The sequence below is a fragment of the Sciurus carolinensis genome, chromosome 11, assembly GCF_902686445.1.
Source record: "Sciurus carolinensis chromosome 11, mSciCar1.2, whole genome shotgun sequence".
Taxonomy (NCBI): domain Eukaryota; kingdom Metazoa; phylum Chordata; class Mammalia; order Rodentia; family Sciuridae; genus Sciurus; species Sciurus carolinensis.
Window position 1 is genome coordinate 116,421,036 of NC_062223.1, and position 16,086 is coordinate 116,437,121.

At 36.0% G+C, this 16,086-nt stretch overlaps 1 protein-coding gene across 6 annotated transcripts in view; it reads right to left on the reverse strand.

Annotated features, from left to right (window-relative positions):
- Sik3 (SIK family kinase 3) overlaps positions 1-16,086 on the reverse strand; it is a 242,324-nt gene that overhangs the window by 49,985 nt on the left and 176,253 nt on the right. The gene's annotated exons all lie outside the window — the stretch shown is intronic.

Here is a 16,086-nt window from a genome sequence, read left to right on the forward strand (position 1 = left end):
GAGGGATTGAATCTTTGGGAGGAATAATAAGAAAATGAGCAAGGATGTCAGGCCAAAGGACAGAGTCACTGACAAACAGTTTTATTAATGAACAACCCCTATGACAGGCTAGAACTCCCTCATCCTCACTTCCAACAGGAACTGCCTCCTGCCCCAGGCTTACCACGCTCCTTGCAACTGCAGCAACCCCAAAGGATAGACAGGCATCCACCTAGTACCTGCATCTCTTTGCTCCCTTTCCTAGCTCTACCCTTCTGTTGACAACTCTGCTTCCTTTCGCTGTTTGCTATCCTTCCTTCTACAGTCTCTGTAAGCATTGCTGGTTTTGACTGCCTTTCCTTGCTCTGTATCTTGTTAACTCTTCTGCTCCCACAGCTTCCATTATCATTTGTTTGAGAAAAATTCCCCAAATTTATATTTCTGGTCCTGGTACCAGTCTTCAGTTCCTGCCATAAACTTCTAATTCCTGCTTGGAAAGAAACACTGCAGACCCACGATTTTCCAAAATTAAGCCTGCTCTTCCAGTGATGCTCCTCCAGTAAGGCCTCATTAATGGCATCACCATCTCCATTACTAGGAATGTTAGAAACACCTTTAATTCCTTTCTCCCTTCCATTTCCCATTTTGAGCTGGTAATACCATTCTTACTGCTTCTGCACTGGAAGTATGTCTTGGATCTATCTCCTCCCTTCTCTTTCCATTCCCACCATCATACTTGATAATCTTCTCATCTGGGGCCTAATCTGATGCCGGGCTTACTACACGAAGCTGTTTCCTTTCCCATGAAGCCAACCATTCACAGCACAGAGACTATTATACAGACTTGCTACCTCCTTGCTCAAAAACCTTTGGTGGCTCCCTTCTGCTTGTAGAATAGTCTTCATCTCTCAGCTTTGTAATTCAAGGTCCTTCCCAGTCCAGCCCCTTCCTACCTTTCCAACTTATCCCTGGCCATTCCAGCATTACTACACCATTTACGTCCTATGTATACATGCCTTTCTTAGCTTTTTCCTTTCTGTGCCATGCCTTTTCCTTTCTTTTCCACCTTTAAGATATCTCTCATTTTCAAGGTCCAGTCAAATATTACTTCCTGTATGAAGCATTAACTGATTTGCAGCAGACAATACTATGCGGATGGCTTCCTCCTCGGTGCTGCAGAGTCCTTTTTTTATACCTCTGCATTCCTATTACCACTGTGCCTAACATTACTCTCAGCTGTATTATGTATTTATACCTTCCACTAGTGAATAGAGGGGCTATAGTTTTATTTATCCTAGTCTCCACACACTGGTGGGTTTTTGTTTTTTGTTTTGTTTTGGGTTTTTTTGGTATCAGGGACTAAACCCAGGGATGCTTTATCACTGAGCTACATCAGTAATGTATTTTGGAGACAGGGTCTTGCTAAATTATTTAGGAGCCTTGCTGAGTTGCTGATGCTGGCCTTCAACTTGTGATTCTCCTGCCTCAGCCTCCTGAGTCATTGGGATTACAAACATGTACCCAGACACACAGTGTTTCTAAAACACAGCAGAAACTCAAGAAAAGGTCACAAACTTTAACTGCAATAAAAATCACTGGGTCAGCCTCTCTCCCGCTCTTGGTTCTAGTGTCCTCTTCTACTGACAATGGTGGCTAGCCAGCTACTAGAGTCTCTACCTCCTAGCCATATATCACAAGGTTCTAAAATTATCTCATTGATCACAAGAGGTTTGGAGGTTAGACCATGATTAATCATTATGGCTTAGAATCATAATTAGAATCGTTATGAAGGAATTCAATATTCTTGTTCATCAATGAATATAAATGTCTCTTCTGTGAAGTCCTCCAGAATCCCCTATAAGAAACATCCCCTACTTTCTCTGTACTCCCCTGTTACTGTCTTTCCCCTTTATTTTCTTTATTTTCACATATGGAAAATGTATTCTGGCTTTGTAAAAACAACCTATCCCTCTTATAGAGATCTTTCTTTCTCTCTAGTTCCTTAAGATCTCTTTGTCTCTGATTGTTTCACAGTACCCAACATGGTATTAGGGTGCAGTAGTGCACAACTGTAATCCCAGCTACTCAGGAGACTGAGACAGGAGGATCCTGAGTTTGGGTCTAGCCTGGGCAACACAGCAATACCACATCTCAAAGAAAAAAAAAAAAAAAAAAAAAAAACCCATAAACATGGTATTTAACAAATGTTGACCATGAATAAAACTGCATTTAAAGCTCAATCAACTAACCAAAAATTTATAAAACATCACAACTTTAATTTGTAAATTGAAGTCTACACACTAAAGGCTATCAAGATTTTTCTTAAGAGTATAGAGAGTCTGCTAAAAATCCCAGCAAATATTATTCAGCAAAGTAAATGTCTTTGAGAATAATGTAGAAGGACTACCCTTAATTAAAAAAAAAAAAAAAAAGACTGGCCTTCTCTACAATGCAAGTGGAGGAATGAGGATAGATTCTGACATTGGTGTGACTGGATAGAAAAGTCCAGAAGAGAGAATTATGGAGTTTTTGTTTGAATGGCAAATGCAACAGTTTAAGCAATGACTTTAACCCAGTTATCTTTACATTTTTCCAAATAAGCAGCTTAAAATATACAGATTTCTCGTTCTGAACCAGGAATGCTCTATCTATAATTAATAGCCCTTTCATACTTTTACTCTGCTAGGGAAGGCAAGGCACAAACTTAATACTATGAGCTAGTCTGTGTATCTACCAACAGGAAATCTTTACAAAGAAAACAATATCAAAGGAAACGAGCTTCAGCAACTGCTAAGACTGCTACTGGGTGAAAAATTAATGCACAAGAATGAATGATGTATACTGGGCCTGACAACTAAAGAGGTTCACATTTGGAGAAGCACCTGCTTTCCCAGCATGTTACAATCAAATAGCTGGCTGCACCGGCTAGTCCCAATGACCAGATTCAAGACTTCAGTAAGGGTCAACAACAACAAAAAATCCTGATGACTTGCTCTTATTTCCTATTACATACCAAACAAAATCTTCTAGCCTTGCAAACCTGTGAAGAGGTCTTCTATAATCACTCTGAGTATTGTTCTTACTTCTAACTTTAAGTCTTTTTTATTTAAGCAAAATTTGCCATTCTTTCCTCACTATGATAGATTTTGCCAAAATGAAGGCAACTTCTTCCTCCAGTTAACAAGCCTGAGGTATCTCAATTCTCTCTTTAATGTACTGAACCTACAGGATCTGGTCCACCTTCGCTTTTACATGTGTGTATTATTATAAATTGAAGTTTCCTTGAAAGCATACTGCTGTCTTATCTTCCTTATCAGCAACTCTTTACAAGTACTTCACACTAATCTTCACTATTGCTATGCATCTTACAAGCTAAAATTCTGCCTAGTTCACTGTCTGTTCAATTATAACATACTTTATTTTCTAAAAATTTAAATTATCCATACAACCTGAAATTAACACATATTAACTGTGGAACTCATTTTGAAAGTTCAGTTCCTTCGAATCAGCATTTCAGGAACTGAACAAGCAGATAAGGAGAATGTCTCCTTTCTATTCTCTTAGTGGCTTTCCTTTGGGGACTTTTGCTACACATTTTAAGAGAACTAGGGGAAAAAAATAAAAACAGCTAAAAGCAAACGAGTCTCTTGGATTTTGTTGGTAGTTTGGTAAAGTACTAGGGGAATGCTGGGGTATCTGGTAAGAAGTAGAGGTGAGATGGGGTGAGGTGGGTAACAGATAAGATATAGAAAAGAATTAGGAAATTTTTACTGCTTTTAGGTAGACAACTGAAAAAAAATGAAGGCTCATCCAACTTAGAAAATTCTCATAACTAAAATTAAAGTAACAAGTAAAAAGAATGAAGAAGTCTTACTGTCTTACCTTAGAATACTAAAGAAACAAGTAAAGAAAAGCTTTAGAAACTAAGTTTGATATGTTACCTTGAGCGCAGAAAATCACATTTCCATTCAGTAGCTGTGTTCAAATTATTTTGGCTCTGAAGCTGCTTTTGTTTATATCTTTCATTTTTTATTTACTAGAATTTCCTACTCTCAATGTCTCTTTTACAAGTCTCTAAAAATGTCCTTATTTCCCTTCACTTATTTATTGAACTTGAGTTTATAGAACACTTCTCATGTGTGGAGTCATGTGTTAGTTCCTATGAAGAACCAAAGGCATAAGAGAGAATTTTGGCGCCCAACTCAAAAAGGAGACCAGAACCTAGCTGAGTGGCCAGGATCTGGAGGGGGGTCGGGGGGGAGACGTGGAAAGGAAATTCTGAATGGAGGTGAGGGTCACAGCTTCATGAGAAAGGGAAGGACACTTAGAACTAGCTTGCTAAGTTCAAAGGACCATAAAGAGACTGCCCTGGGTATGACACAGGGTTTGTACAGATAGGTGACAAGAATTTTCTATATGAATGCATAGTAGCATCCAGCCAAATGAAGTGTAGCTTTAAACGATAAAACAAGAACCTCAGACTTCATCCTGTGGGCCCCTGCTTTTCTCTTTTCTTCTTTTTTTCCCCAAATTTAAAATTTTTATTAGACTTCAGATATAAGGAATTTGATTATGAATTAATTATAACCTTTGGTTCTTGACACATTCTCACTATTGTTCCACTCAAGGATTGCTTTTACTTTTAATATATTTTTAAATACTTTTCTAAATTTTTTTTAGATGTTGATAGACTTTTATTTTACTCATTTACTTACATGTGATGCTGAGAATTGAACCCACACATGCTAGACAAGCTCTCTACCACTGAGCCACAATCCCAGCCCCGCTATGGCTTTTTGAGTAAAGAATAAGAAACAAAAGAAATATTCTATAAAATTCATTGATTTATAGTATACTGTTAGTTCAAAGAATTGTGCAACCATAACCACAAGCAATTTTAGAGCACTTTTATCCCCCAAAAAAGAAACCATGTACCAATTAGCAGTCACTCCCCATTTCCCCAACTTTTTCACCAGAGTTCCAGTCCTGGGTATTCACTTATCTACTTTCTTTCTATATAGACCTGTTTATTATGGACATTTCACATAAACGTAATCATATGATACAAGATCTTTTTTTTTTTTTTTTTTTTGGCGGTGTTCCACAGTTAGTATGTGTTAATAATTTCAGGTTGTATGGATAACTTAAATTTTTAGAAAATAAAGTATGTTATAATTGAACAGACAGTGAACTAGGCAGAATTTTAGCTTATAAGATGCATAGTAATAGTGAAGATTAGTGTGAAGTACTTGTAAAGAGTTGCTGATAAGGAAGATAAGACAGCAGCACAACCCAGCACAACCCAGGGCCTTGTGCTCGCAAGGCAAGCACTCTACCAACTGAGCTATCTCCCCAGCCCGCTGATACAAGATCTTTATGACAAGCTTCTTATAATGTTTTCACCCATGTTATACCACATATCAATACTTTGTTCTTTTTTTAATTGTTGAGTAATATTCCACAGTATGGATATACATCATGTTTTATTTATACATTCATCCATTGTTGGACATTCAGATTGTTTCTACTTTTCACTCCTCTGAATAACTCTACTACAATCATTCATGTAAATTTTTGTATGAAAGAGTTTTCATTTCTCTTGGATATACACCTAGGAATGGAACTGCTGGGTCATATGGTAACTCTACACTTAAGTTTCTGAGGAACTACCAAATGATTATTCAAAGTGGCTGCCCGATTTTACATCCCCACCAGCAATGTACAGTGTTCCAATTTCTCCACATCTTTGCCAAGAGTTGCTACTGTCTTTATTATTATTATTAAGCCATACTAGTGAGTGTGAAGTAGTATCTTACTATGGTTTTGATTTACATTTCCCTGATTAATACTGTGTATCTTTTTGTATGTTTATTGGCCATTTGCATATCTACATGGGAGAAATATATATTCAAATCTTTTTCTCATCTTAAATAAGGTTGTCTTTTTATTATGAAGTTTTAAGAGTTTTTAAAAATGTATTCTAGATAGACATCTTTAATATGATTTACAACTATTTTCTCCCAATCTTTGGACTGTCTCTACAATTTCTTCATGGTGTCCTTGGATGCACAGAAGTGTTTTTTGTTTTGATTTTTAATTTTTTTTTGGTGGTGCTGGGGATTGAACTCAGGGCCTTGTGCATGTTAGGCAAGCACTCTACCACTGAACTATATCCCCAGCCCAGAAGTTTTAATTTTGATGAATCTAGTTCACCTATATTTTCTTTTGTCACTTATGTATTTGGTGTCAATGCAAAGAAAATGTAATTCTTTCTGAAGAGGTTGGAGGACCAATCTCAGAGGCAATAAGGAGCTGGAAATTTTGGAGCAGACAAGTCACATGAAGAAAATTAATCTGAAAGCAAGATTAACTTGGGTGTGAGACTGAAGACTTGTGCTAACGTAGGAGTAGTGAAAATGAGAAAGATAATTCAAAATATATTTTAAAAGTAGACAGTATCTGGTTACAAACAGAATACGTGGGATGAAAAAGAAGGAAAATTAGAGAATATGGCCTTAAAATGTTTGGGTAAATAACAGACTTAAGTTTCTACTTAGGAGCTGACATGAGAAGGAAAAAGAAACTACTATTTCGTATATTTTTAGTTTGAGAAGGTGATAAAATATTTAAGTGGAGATGTTCTGAGGATCTGAGTTTTAATAAGTGTTTAAGATATTGCTGAAAAAATAAAGAAAAGAGGTGAACAGGATTGTTTAAGAAACACTCAGAGGTACTTTCTACTCACAGGTTCAAGAATAGAAAAAGGATGTAGAACAAAGGAAAGAGAAAGGCTGAAGGGAAAAAATCAGAAGAACAGTATTATAAAAAGAAAGCTGAGAGGAGCAAAATATTTCAAAGAAGGAAAGTGGGGTATATAGCATCCATATAATATCATCCAAGTATTATACAACTTTTATTTTGGGGACACAAAGATGACATAGTTAGTATTGCTTTGGAATGGTATTATTTCTGCCAGGCATGGTAGCTCATGCCTGTAATCCCAGCAACTTGGGAGGCTGAGTATGGAGGATTACAAGTTCAAGGCTAGCCTCAGCAACTACCAAGACCCTCAGCAACTTAGTGAGACCTTGTCTTAAAAAAAGAATAATAAAAAGGGCAGGGGATGTAGCTTGGTGTAAAGCACCCCTGTGTCAACCCCAGTACCGCCCCTAATAAAGAAAAAAAAGGCTTAATTTCTCCCTCAGAATTTTTGTTTGTTTGCAAGTCATAGGTATCAACTATAAGCAATCCATATTCATTCTGAATAATCTATAACGTATCATAAGTCATTTCATACCATGTTTGATGGTAGACAGAAATAATCCTAAATTATTAATAAATTCTGAGTACTTAAAAATGAGCAAGTTGGCTATAGAGTTGAGTGGTAAGACCCCTGGAGGGAGTTCAGTATCTTGGAAAGACCTAGAACTGGATGTCCTTGATTCATTTCTCTGTACAGGTTTACCATTTGGTCAGCACTCTGAACTATATGGTATAAAATAAAAGGATGTTTGTTTAAAGGACACTGTCAAGTGCTGTGCTACGTATAGTACCTCATATTTATTACCTCATTGAGATAAGTCTTATTTTTGCTTTGTCTGACAAAATAAGGTTCAAAAGCTGAGACCAGGCTCAAGTTTAAAGGTAAAAACAAGTAAGTACTAGATTTAGCCTGTACTGGCAGTCTTACGCTCCTCACACCCACGCCCGCATCATGCATTCGGCATCATGTGCATGTTTATATTTAGGTAAATGAACATCCAATGGATCACTTTTATTACAACTTTCAAGTTTCCTTGTTATTATAGTCTACTGATTGTCATCTTATTATTGACTATATTAACCCTTTGGCCTTCAGTATATTCCCAAAGGCACATAGTGCTTGTGTGTTTATAAGAGAGAAAGACAGTGAGCAAGCAAACAAGCAAGTCCATAGACCCAAAAAGTTGGACTTATTTAAGGAGAAAAATAAATCAAAACCACAATAGGACAACTTACACACTCAACAGGCTAACAAATGTTAAAAAGGATAGTAATAGTAAGCACTGAAGGTGACACTGAACAACTGGAGTTCTCACACAGACCAGTTGGCCATTACTAAATGAAAACTGAAAGCAGACATACTCTGTGGCCTAGGCAACTTCCCCCCAGGAGTGCACTCTCATACGTTTAACAAAGCACATTAATGTTACAGAGAAACTGGCATAGGTGTTTAGGAATGATCACTGCAGCTGTTAGAGCCTAACTGAAAGCAAATATCTATTCATCAACAGATGAAACAATGGAAAAATAACTTGTGGTGTATTCATATCATAGCACATTATATCAAAATAAAAATGAATGACAGCCATATAAATAATATGGTTTAATCTGACAAAAATACTACTGTAAGAAATAAAATACAAAATAATATAATTAACATGATTTCATTAAAGTATAATTTAAAAAGCAAGCAAAACTATATTGTTCAAGGAAGGGTCTACTGTACATTATATTCAATATAAATAGCATTTGCTGAAGCAAAATTGAGTAATATAAAGACACTAGATACTTCTTAAGGCAGAGAAGGGGCTGTGCAGAGGATACAGACTGCTAATGACAGATTTGGGTTTTTTACTTAAATGGAAACAACACAGTATTTGCTTTAGTGATTCCCTTAAGTGTATGCATATACTTATGGAATATTTTCTATTCATAAACATAATATTTTATAATAAGAGAAGGGAAGAAGAAAGAAAAGCAATGGCTCATTTTCCCCCATTTTTATTTCTTGTATCTGGAACCATTTCACAGGCACCTCTAAGCAATCACTGGGTGTTTTTTTGTTTGTTTGTTTTTGGTTTTGTACCAGCAACTAAACCCAGGATGCTTAACCACGAAGTCACATCCCTAGCCCTTTTAATTTTCTTTTTTTTTTTTAATTTTGAGACAGGGTCTCACTTGGTTGCTTAAAGTCTTGCTAAGTTGTCAAGGCTGGCTTTGAACCTGCAATCCTCCTGCCTCAGCCTCCCGAGCTGCTGGGATTAGAGGTGTGCACCATTGCGCCTGGCTTCCCTGGGGTTTTGAGGGCAGGGACTTGACCATTTTTCTTACAACTGATTTCCTTGAGCCTAGAACAACGCCTGGCAGAAAAGAAGGCACTTAATAAATAACTAACAAATGATTCACTGATCATCTATGAACAGGGTAGGAGGGAGAAAAGGAAGAAAATGGAGTATATAAAAAAGGAAATGCATGCATGAGAAATCAAGAGCATAGCAATTGCTAAAACAGGGATCTCACTGAAGTTTTTGTTGAAAACAGCAATAATCCAATGTGAAGGAAAGTTATGTAAATTAGAAAGACTTTATATACAAGGATAAAGTTATAGTTAAATGCAATTTTAGGCCAGGTGTGGTGGCGCACACCTGTAATCCAGTTCTTTGGGAGCCTGAGGCAGGATGATTAAAAGTTTGAGACCAGCCTGGGCAATTTATTGAGGTTCTGTCTTAAAATGAAAATAAGAGAAGGGTTGAGGAGACATAGTCCAGTGGTAGAATGTTCCAGGTTCAATTCCAAGTACTGAAAAAAAAAATTAAAGGAGGACTAAAATTTTTTTAAAGCACTGGTTTTGAACACTGGACCTTGCACATGCTAAAAGAGCATTCTAATATCCTAGCCCTTTTTTTTTTATTTTTTAATCTGGAGACAGGATTAAGCGCCCCTAGAATCAGAGAAAGATTTTTTTCTTCATAACTTGTATTAATAGGAGACAAAGCATATATTATATATAGATAATTTAAAAATTTATTTTCGTCCATAATGTGACTGGCTTTTTCACATCAAAGAACATTAAAAAATTAACTTCTTTTAATTCAATATGTATATCTTTTTTTATTAAAAATCTTTTTCATTTTTACAGACTGCATTTTTTTTTTTTTTTTTTTTTGCGGTGCTGGGGATTGAACCCAGGGCCTTGTGCTTGCAAGGCAAACACTCTACCAACTGACCTATCTCCCCAGCCCCTACAGACTGTATTTTGATTCATTGTACACAAATGGGGTACAACTTTTCATTTCTATGGTTGTACACAATGTAGATTCACACCATTCATGTAATCACACATATACATAGGGTAATACTGTCTGTTTCATTCTACTATCTTTCTGTCCCCCACTCCTTCCCACCCCTTTTTTCTCTACACCAAAGTTCCTTCATTCTTCTCCCCCGCCCCTGCTCCCCCCTTGTTATATATTGTCATGCACTTATCAGAGAAAACATTCGGCCTTTGGTTTTTTGGGCTTGGCCTATTTCACTTAGCAAGATATTTTCCAACTTCATTCATTTACCTGTAAATGCCATAATTTTATTCTTCTTTATGGCTGAGTAATATTCCATTGTGTATATTTACCACAGTTTCTTTATTCATTTGTCAATTGAAGGGCATCTAGGTTGGTTCCATAATCTAGCTATTGTGAATTGAGCTGCTATGAACATTGATGTGGCTGCATCACTGTAGTATTCTGATTTTAAGTCCTTTGGGTATAAACCAAGGAGTGGGATAGCTGGGTCAAATGGTGGGTCCATTCCAAGCTTTCTGAGGAATCTCCACACTGCTTTCCAGAGTGGCTGCACCAATTTGCAACTCCACCAGCAATGTATGAGTGTGCCTTTTTCCCCACATCCACGCCAACACTTATTATTGCTCGTGTTCTTGATAATAGCCATTCTATCAATATGTATATCTTAAGATAAACATGCTTATAAACTATCAAGTCATAAAATATGAGTGGCCGTAAGAAAACAAAAAATCCTGGACAGAATTAAAAGAAAAAAACAACAAAAAAAAACTAGATAACCAAAAGTTGGCAAACCTTTCAGATAATCTTAACTCTTCCCTACTTTTTTCCTGATTATAAAGTTATTCAAATTCCATAGGTAACAAACCAGTGAACAGACAGTCTATCACTTCTCTAAAACCACAGGTGCTTGGGGGTTGGAGAAGTCTGCTAATGTAGCAATGATCAGAGGTGGACCCTGGGGGAATCGGATCATGAGGACTTTGACCTCAGCAATGGCTTCATCTGTTAAGGGATTCCTATTTGGTGACATTTTTAGGAGGTGGTGAACTCTAGGCCGAGGGGCCTAGTTGGAGGAAACAGGTCACTGGGGGTATGCCCTGGAAGAATATTTCTTGTTCCCATAAACCCTCCCTCCCTCTCTGTGCATCTGTTGCTAAGAGGTGAGCACTGTTCTTCACCATGCCCTCTGAAACTCTGAGACAAAATAAGTCTTCCCTCCTCTAAGTTGTTCCTCTCAGGTACTTTGGCTACAACAATGAAAAGCTGACCAACACACCAACGCAGGCTGAAGTTCAGCTGACATTAGGGTTAGGGTTAGGCCAAACGTTTATCAAACGTGAAGAAAAAACAGAAGAGTGACAACTTTAGTATATAGAACATGAAGAACAACAAAAGAACACCAAAACTCAAGGCAAAGAAAAGATTCGGTGCTGAATTGAAAAAGATCCAAATGCACTCATAGTTTTGAAGTACACTAATAAATGCCAAAGAAAAGGGGGGGGGGCAGTGCTAACATCAAAGCCCTATAAAGAATGTTTGTTCTTATAACAATATGGAGTAGATCAAGTAAATCATGGTACATCTACTTGATATGTAACCATTAAACATGACTATTATATGGAGCAGCATGGGGAAATATCTCATATAATACAAAGGACAAAAGCAGCATATGAAATTATATATATATGGATTATAATTATGGAAAACATGCATAGGAAAAATGATAAAAGGAAGTGCATTCGAAATGATAGTCTTAGACATGGGATGATTATAGTTTGAATATTTAGAAATCTGTTCAAATTTCCTATAGTGTGCTTGTATTAATCTATAAATAAAATTTTTATTTTAAATATAAAGATGTTAAGACATCTTGAACACTAAGAATTAAAACACTGACCCAAAAAACCAAAGGCCAAATGTTTTCTCTGATATGTGGCTGCTGATCCATATCGAGGAGGGGGTGTATGGAGGAACTTTGGATTGGGCAAAGGGAGTGAGGGGTGGGAAAGATGGTGGAATGAGATTGATATCATTAACCTAAGTGCTTATATGATCGCACAAACGGTAGGACTCTACATCACGTACAACCAGAGAAATGAATAGTTGTGTTCCATTCCTGTACAATCAATTGAAATGCATTCTGCTGTCACGTGTAACTAATGAGAACAAATAAAAATTTAAAAAAATAAAATAAAACACAAAGAAGTAAGTTTCAGATAATTCTCAGGTATTGATGAAAATTAAAATATTTTACATCCTTTACTACTTATTGACAATGGGAAAGATTTATGACCTAAAAATTCAAACTTAAGATGATGACTGTTCTAAAATGTTCCAGAAGAAAGGAGAATCGAAAAACCCAGTCACAAACTGGGCAAGATGGATACTCACAACCACACATCAAAAGTCCTGTGGTTGGAGTTTTCTCTCTTCTGGCCTTTGGTCATTTATTTCTGCACTCATAAATGACTCTTAACATAATTTGTTAAGTATCTTTTTCCAGCCCCCAACACCCTGGTTGGTTACCATTTGTGTGTAGACTGAAATGGCAACTTAAATCCCTTTCTCTTAATAGAGTCACAGACTTTAATTTGAACCATATGTCTGTCTTCTAGGATGGTTTAAATACCAGTTATTATCAATTTTGAAACTTGAAATTCTTTGTTCTAGGCAAGATCAGGAGCCTGAGGCTATATGAGGGAGTGACATTATATCCCCCCAAATAAGTGTATCATCAACTGGATATGTGTAATGTGGTAGAGGAAAGAGGGAAAAAAGGTGGCACTAATTTAAAAGTCAGGACTACCGCAATGGGAAATTTTCTTATTTGGTTCATTTCAGAGCAATACCCTTGACTTCTTTTTTGGCTGACCAAAGAACAATCTAAAGTAGATATAAACAGACAGGCACAACCAGGAAGTTCTAATGTTCTCAATGTTTGCAAGGCAATACAGTACAGTTGCACTTGACAGCCACCCTCTCTAAGGGTGACCTGGCATCATTTCCTTGCTATATAAAACCATCAGCTTGGAAGTGTAGAGCAGAGGAAAAAAGTAAAGTGAGAATATACTAACTGATCTTATATGAACCACCTCACTGGACAACACTGTGATAAGACCCTCCATTTTTTCAAATCTGAAAGTTTTGGAGGACTTACAACCACAATATGGTGACTGCATTAGAGACAAAGACAAAAAGCAAAAACAACTTTGGCCCTTGACTAATTTCTCAATGAACTTAAAGGAGATGGGAGGTGGAACAAGATGTTAGGTATTCTTGATAGAAAAAACTCCAAGAACCAAAGATTAATAATGGTGGAAAAAACATATCCTAGGACTCAGACAGTTAAATGAACTGTTGAAATCGAACATGACACCGATAGGAACTAATTCTGCTTTTCCTTTACAATCTTACTGGCTGAGAAATCATGTGAACCAAAGACTTTATTTTGAATTGAACAAAACATGAGTCAACCGTGTGGATCTCAGGATTATGGTAGCGATGAAGGATGTTTCAAAGTTCCCAAGAATCGCAATATTAGTTCACTCTTAAAAACAGGTCTCAGGAAGTCCTCAGTATTTAGCAATCACTCCAACCTCTGGCTGAACTTCCTGACTAGAAGCTATAAAGAGGTAATGCCAAAAACTACTGACTCACAGACCAAGCACATACATACAGAAGAAAATTCCCTCATGGGGGGAAAAATCAAGTAATCAACTTATTTTGGGGAAATATGGACCAGCATCATATTGGTATTTTCAGCGAATGACTTGGTATTTTCCCCCAACACTTCTTAGTAAGTAGGATCACTGAACATAGCCATTTTTAAATGAAGCAATAAATGAATCTCCTCTACTCTATTAGAGACAGCACTATCCTAACACTTCTCATAAAAGTCCAAAAGCAAAAAACCCTCCCCTACATAGAATCTTTACATCAAAGTTGGTGTTAAGTAGGTGGACAAAAGAAAGGGTTATAATGAGACACTTTCTACAAGATAGGTAAGTAATACTCATTCAATTCTTGAAAATATTACTGAGTACTATTACAGTCATAGTTCTAAGTCCTAACAATTAGAACAGTAAACCTAATCACTCAATCAGGTAAGTTTCTAATATGGATAGGCGAGTAAACTATACAAAAATTTATAGAGTGTCTTTTATACAACATGATGCATCCATCTCATATCCTCAACAAATTAAACATATCAAGTGAAAATATAATATACAAGCATAATAACAATATTTTCCAAATTAAAAATTAAGATACGTGATTATCATTTAAGCAGCTCTAAAATGTTACCTAGAAATTATGTGCAGGTAATAAAAAGTTCTCTTAGTCAAAGCTAATAGAAAAAACAATTCAAATGAGGTGCCTGAAAGGTAATGGTAGATATGCTTATAGGAGTATTCCAAATCTTCTGATGGCCCACAACTGTGCAATGAGAAAAGACAGACAGGATCCCTATCAGGAAGATACCCATGAAATAATCACACAGATAGGTGAATGATAATAATCATCCATGAGTTTTAAAGAAAAGTCCAGGGGGTAATTGGTATATAATGGAGAAAAGATTTTTTTTTTTTTTTTTTTTTTTTAGTACCAGGGATTCAACTTAGGGGCGCTCAACTACTGAGCCACTTTCCCAGCCCTATTTTTCTATTTTATTTACAGACAGGGTCTCACTGAGTTGCTTAGTGCCTCGATTTTGCTGAGGCTGGTTTTGATCTCGTGATCCTCCTACCTCAGCCTCCGGAGCTGCTGGGATTATAGGTGTGCACCAATTCTATCCAGAGTTCAGAAAAATCTCTCAATGTGATCAAGAAAACCAAGGTTACACTTGGATTAGCATGTAAAGAAACTGCAATCTACTTAATTGTTCAGTTAACCATTATTTTCCAACTTCTTTGACTCACAAACTCCAAAGTATGTACTAACTTAAAACCTCTCAAAAAATTTAAATGTAATTTTGTTATTTTTGCATGATTTATGATAAAATAGTGAATTGAAATAAAATAAATTTCATTTTACATAAGCATATTATTTTTAAATTGATTTAAAACTTCTTTATGAATTTTCAGACAAATCACTTTAGAAGTGACTCACACTAATTTATTTAAATTACATAAGAAATGTATTCATTCCACATTGATATATCATGTTTAGTTTGGAAGCTACATATATATTCAGATTATAATGCCTAAAATAGATGGAAATAGATTTTATGATCTGGCATTTGGAATGTTTACATATTTGAACCAAATACACAAACTTATTTCTTTCATTTTTTTTAAATGATAAATGGATTAGTAAGTTATAGGCTATAATGTATAATCACTTCTCTGCAAATAATACACTATGAATGTGGATATTCTTTAATCCAAATAAATCAAACTGCAAATAATATCTGGATGATTGATAGCAAGAGATTTCTGTGTATAAAAATTTATATGTATTTATACCTTCTACATTTAAGAAATATGGGAAGGCCTAAATAATTACTTCATTTATTGATTCCTAAAAAATAGAAAGGCAAGAGAAACCATTATCATTTTTTACGATCTGAATCCCCAGGAACACTGAGAACCTGAGGATTCAGAAATTGCTGACTAGAAAAAGATCCTATATGTTAACTGAAGTGTTAAGGGTGGTTTGAGTGTAGCCTGAACAAAGACTTAAAAGACCACACATAGCAGGATGTTTTTAAAGGTCTAGATGTGAATACCATGCTGACTACAAGCAAACTAATTTTTCTGGACACTAAGAAAACAAATATAAATATTATACTTGCTCTCTTCTGATTTTACAAGAACTGATAAAAATGTATTTCATGACTCAAAAATAAGTACCAAATTTGAGAACTTTTACTAATATTTTGGCACCTAGCAAAACCTAGCTAAGAAATTAGTCTCACTCTTGTTACATCTCTTTAATTTTAAGTTTCTACCACATTTTCCACAACACAATGAAGGCTTCTGAGGTAAAGTGAAGGAGCATGTCAGGCAATTTGTTAAGTCTCTTCCCAACATCACATTATTATAGTTGA